Source organism: Dermacentor albipictus, chromosome 4 (genome assembly GCF_038994185.2).
Source record: "Dermacentor albipictus isolate Rhodes 1998 colony chromosome 4, USDA_Dalb.pri_finalv2, whole genome shotgun sequence".
Classification (NCBI taxonomy): domain Eukaryota; kingdom Metazoa; phylum Arthropoda; class Arachnida; order Ixodida; family Ixodidae; genus Dermacentor; species Dermacentor albipictus.
The window spans coordinates 101,656,527-101,662,526 of record NC_091824.1 but is presented as its reverse complement, the minus strand read 5'-3'; positions in this window follow the sequence as shown (position 1 = coordinate 101,662,526).

The window sequence follows — 6,000 nt, the reverse complement described above, 5'->3', positions numbered from 1 at the left end:
AAGGTTTTCCCGCTTCGGTTGTCTGCTTGACAACACTTGAAAGCATTATAAAAGGTATTGGTTGTCTTTGAAGGGGTCCAACATGATAGGCTCCTACTCGGTACCGCAGTGCCGGACATACGCAACAGAGCCCGGTGTTAGTCTTCACACGTACCCGCAGGACAAAGAAGCTGCGTGAAGCTTGGATCGCGAAACTCATAACCGGCAAGCAGCAACCGGTTACAACTCGGGTGTGCAGCAAGCGCTTCCGCGAGGTAGATTTCTCCACTGGAATCGGGGCTGTGATGTTCGCGGTGAGTAGCAGAAATCGCGCACTGAGACGTTCGCCCGCGCACGCTGACCACGTAACGACATAAATCCCTGGGGCGGCTTGCACAAACATTTAATAAGGAGAATGATAACGAAATTAAGAACGCGTTCTTACATGTTCCATAGACAACGCCTAGTCCACACAAAAACGCGTTCTTAAATTCGTCATTATTTTCGTTATTAAATGTTCGTGCAAGCCGCCCCTGGTCTGTGCACTTGTTGATGCTAGATACTGGCAAGCTCACTGGAATGGAAAGGGAAAGGTAAGAAGCACGTGAAAAAAGGGCATGGCATGTGCTCATAGCTGTGTTAGCACCAAACAATAAATGTACTGGATTAAGAAAAAAAAAAGCTGCAGAAAATTGCTCGCTGAGAAGAGCGATAAACATGCCGTGTGACGCAACTTGAGAAATAATGATAGTGAAACGTCCCAGAATTTAGAAAAAAGAACGTTGAATCGTCGCGACAGCACATCACAAGTCGCCGTAGGCGCCGATGTCCCTATATTTATGAAATTATTTTGAACAGCTCTCATAGCGTTCACGCAATAATGGCGGCTTGTGCACTGTCAAATGTTCATATTCCGCGACCTACATTCACGGCACGGTGCGAAAGCGGGCTCGTAGCGAAAGCGAAACATTGTGCGCGGAATGAATTCAGAGGCACAGCCGGCCGCTGCGAATCCGTGCGATCGCTGCATTGAGGCTTCATTCTGTTATGCTCCATTTGGTTATAGAGACGGCTTACTAAAAGCACACATTTCACATAGTTTGCGCTCAACGATTGCCTACCTTTCACGCAAGAATCCGGTTCGGGGGTCGCCATCGCGGCGACCACGCACAGTGGGCGTTGTTCAGTGCTCGTATACATATATTCAGTAAACAGATAGCCAACGCAAACCATTCTGTGCTTTTTGTTTGCGCGAGATTATTCTTTGGACAGTAAAAGCTTTCCTTGTTCCACAGGTACGAAAAGAAATGTTTAGCAGGGCTAAACATTTCAGCAGGGCAAATCATTTTAGCAGGGCAGGCATAGTGTTTTAAATGAGCGCGGACAGCCAAACTTACAAGGAGGGCGCCGCACTATATCTCATATACTACGCTAGCGAGCCGCTTTCTATAGACGGCGACTCCGCAAGTCCTCGCCCGCAATAAATAAATAAATTCGAAAGGAAAAACGTTGGCGGTGGTGAGTTTCGAACCTACACCCCACGCTCGGAAGGCGAGTGTCTTAGCCACAGGGCCAAATAGCCACGCTTACCGCAGGTGTTTATATTTGTACCATATGAATGTGTTGCACGGGTAGTAAAGTTTGGCAGAAAGCTTCGGTGACGGCGGAATGAAAGCCATTTCTAAAACCACATGTAGAGCCGACTTGGAGCATTTCAGACATCAAGAAAATTCTGATTTTTGAGAGAATTTAATTCCAAACACGCACATTCCTATGCGTGTCGGTGGTCGCGAGATGCGCCTTCCATTCGATAGTTCCTTGACCGACCCACATGCCACCGACCTCTGAGGGCTCGTGAGCTTCACGTCGCACAACACAGGCGAATAAGCAGCGAATGAGTTGATAATAATTATAAGGGGCATTGAGGGGTTATACGGGTCACATGACCATTGCTACTGGCTCGACGCGGGTGGATAAGGTGCTAAAGAGCGATAAGAGCTTGTAATGGTCGGAGCAATTCTGATTAAGGTAAAAAGCACCGATAAGGGTTGAGAAGAGTCGGATGAAGCCCGATAAGGTTGATAAGAACTGGTAAATGTTAATAATGGGTGGATAGTTTACGATAAGGTTGACAACGACCGATAAGAGTTGGTAGGGACCGCATCTAGTCCAATAAAGTTGATCAAGACAGATAACGGTTGATGAGGGCTTATACTGGTCGGATAAATTTTCATAACAATGATAATGGCCCAAGGCTGCGCGGATATGAGCAAGTGGCACAATGCTTACGCATACTTAGACAAGTCCCAGCCCGCTATGGGTGTTTTCGTCCCGCCTTATTGTGCTGTGGGCACGGTGAGCCATTCGAACGTGCGCCTGGCGTGCGTGTGTATGTGTGTGTGTGCGTGCGTGCATGCGTGACCAGCTGCGCCTATGTAAGAAGGAAAAAACAGGGAGGTTTACCTGACGCGCGTCCGGTTCGCTATCCTGTGCAGGGAAAATAGGAAACATCATTTTTTTTTTCATAGTGCGTTTCCGTCGATTGTCCATTTGTGTGCAAGACTGGACGTGCATTGCTTCCGATCGTAGTGCGCTGTACTTGAAGCCATATAGCGCATAAATGTGGCGCCTGTTTTCTTAGTCAAGTGCCAGTTTCGTCGAAGCAGCTTCCTTTCTACAAAGATTATATATATATATATTTTATTATATATATATATATATATATATATATATATATATATATATATATATATATATATATATATATATATATATATATATATATATATATATATATATATATATATATACCGATGTGATTCAAACAGGCATCATAAGGAACGGCTGCGACAGGCACGCGCATGATTGGCATTGAAGAAACTTGCCACAACTCGCCCCGAGAGTAAAACAATCAGGACCCCCGGCTGCTGCATCACATTAGGCAAGTGGCCCCAGAGTTCTTTTAAGTTGTTTGGTTACCGTTAACAATGGGAACATTTACAAAACGGTCAGCCACAACCATAGTTTGTTTTTTTGCTTCCCGCCTAACTCCCCGGTGTTCTTTATTCTAGCTTCTAGCACTTTCAATGATGCGCTCACTCAGAAAACTCAGTGGGAGAACAACGCCTAGGCCTTCAACGCACGCCGTTCGCTCGCTATCCGAAAATGCTCGCATGCAACGGTCTTTCCGGAAATATGGCACCAATGCATCAGGTGACTGGAACAGGCGTGCGTTATAAAAATGCAAGCTGTGGCTTCGATTTAGGATCGCCCACTTACCATGATGAAAGCTGGAACGAAAGAGAGTGAGGCCATTAAAGAAAGGGTGCGAAGGCTGAGGTGGGCGGAAAGAGAGCTGCTGGGTGGGAAGCTCTGCGGATGCATTTGTTGAAACGACGTCGTAGTTACTGAAGCGATCAGATGCAGGAGGCGGCGTCCATAACCGGGGCGTGTTGTTTCGAAACAGCGGCCATGAAATGAGTGCCTTATATGGCGCCACCTCGCCTGAATAGACAGCTGAAAAAAGAAAAGAAAGGAAGAAAAGTCAACCACGCGAAACTCCGGTTACTACCCTACGAAGCGTTCGGTGGTAGCACCTTCTGTGTTTTTTTCCATCTTTCGATTGTTCTTTTCCGCCTGTAATCAAACTTTGCTTGGAAAACACAGAGAAGGCTGGAGGGTTTCTGCAAGCGTATTACAGTCAGCCGCTGTCGGTAGGTGTCCCGTTTTCAGGCACAGCATTCGTGGCTGTTATGGCCACAATTTAGTTTCGTATGCAGGTGATTATTTCGCTATTGACAACTACAACTGTTTATTATCGCGCGCTATCGTTTGCAGCTTGATGGTACTTAATATAGGAAATGGCTTACAAAAAGAACTTCCGTTTCTTGTCATCGCTATTTGCAACTTACTTCCGTACTTTATTTTCCGCTCATTCTTTACATTAGACAGATGTTTATCATTGCGACATAATTTAATCTAGCAAGAAATGTTGGTATTCCCGCGGGCCCGCGTGTTAAGCCTCGCATTACGCTATGTCTCCAGTTGCGGCAAGGCGAGAACTGCAGATATTTCGCAGCGTTGAACGCCAAATAGAGCAAGTCTAGCGAAAGCCGGTTTCATAGTGATAGCAGGGTGGCGTTCTACGAGGCTTCTCACATAGATGGACTCTGTGCATGTCCCGATCCACAACGAAGTGCCTCCGGACAAGAGAAGTCATGGCTCTGAGCTGAGCTCTCCTACCCTCTCTTCCTTTTCTCATAAGTCACAAGGCGCAGCAGTGTTTAGCGGCACGTGCCATGACAGGTTAGCGTGCGCGGCACAGTCAAGCACCACGTGTCGTCGACGCTCCCGGGGGGGTGGGGGGGCGAGGGGGGGGCGGTTCGATTAATTCGCGCTTCATTGCAGACCGCGACTACTGGTCTCACCGTTCACTGCGTGCGCCGGCGCTGGCATGAGCGCATGCTTGCAGTAATGCGCTTCGTTATCGCACTGGAGCAGATGAAGCATAACGCTCCGCGTCTTGTCCCCAAGTAAAGGGATGCTCAGCATTCGCTGCCGAGGTGCATGACCTTCCAGGGCACTGCTTGCATACAGAAAAGGGGCAGTTAGCCAGCTCACTTGGCAGGCTGCTCCCGAGCGATTACCAATGCTAGACCCCCATTACAAAAGGCCCCCGCCTGTGGTTGCGTAGTAATGACATCGCATTCTGTGTGAGCGGGCAAGGTGACCATTTGCAGATGGCCTTGTGACAGCGATTTTGCGGAGGCAGTGTTGAATAGGGGACCTTCGTGTACTCGTTTTTATGTTCCGCAAACGCAAATCTAAGGCACCGTTCTAAATATAAATGCGTAAAATAAACTTCAAACAGGTTCCCATGCGAGGAACTGCACGGTCAGTGGCTGTGTAAATGCTACAGCATTAAGAGTTCAAAGGTTGCAAAGAAGCTACAAAAGTTTACTTTTGCGACTGTGTTTGTGTTCCGCTTGCTTGGATCGCAGGCACACATTGCGTGGGATTGAATACACGAGCCGCAATACCCTTTCAGTCACCAGCTAAGCAGAACAGAAAGTAAAGAATCATACCATGCACTGCTATTCCCTATATCACTGGCCTCACACTGTCTTCTGTCGCTTCCCATGGCTATCCTGTGCCAGGCGTGCACAAATGCATCTGTTAATTTTTTTTTTACTTGCATTTTTTTTCTATTGAAGCTGGCTAATGATTTACTTCCAAAGACTTTTCATTGCATTGCAACGTTCGTGACTCTGTCCAATGGAGTAAATATGACGCGTGTGCCTTACGTTTGCTGTGACAGGTGTCCTTTCCTAACATCTTGTCGTGTCTTCTTCCCACGCTTTTGCTGAGTGGCCTTTTCTTTGCAAATCTCTTCTTTCTATTCCCATACGTCTCTATTCGCTTCTACACTGGTCCATCTTCTTACCTCTACTTTGGTATTCCTTAATATGATTCTTCCCACCATTTTGCTCAGTGACATTTTCTTTGCAAATCTCTTCTATTTCCATACGTTTCTATTTGTTTCTACTCTGATCCAGCCTAATACATGTTCTTTGAGAGCCCTTAAAATGATTGTTTTCAGCCCCGCGCATGTATTATTTCTACCGACAAATTAGTGCTCATGCTAGTTACAGTATTTAATATTAGGATAGGACGAAAAAATAATCCCTTTGTGCATGTGCCTGTTAACTTCCATCATCCAAACAGCGTTCACAGTGAAGGATTGTCAGATGTCATGCCAACCTAGCTCATGTAGTGGAAGCTTTGTCCTCTCTTTCACCTATTTCACAAATAAACAGAGTGTATAGGCTGCATTTCTTCGTGCACATGCTTGATTCCTGCCTTGGCTGTATGCTCGGTCCCCTACAGGTCGCAGCTGATATACCACGAGAATTACACTCATCCCGAGTAATGTCAGCAAAAACGGATTGCCAGGAAGCAGCATACTCTCCGTGGCGTCTTAAATGACGTCCCAGAACGTGTATATGACCCCACAGAGAAAAC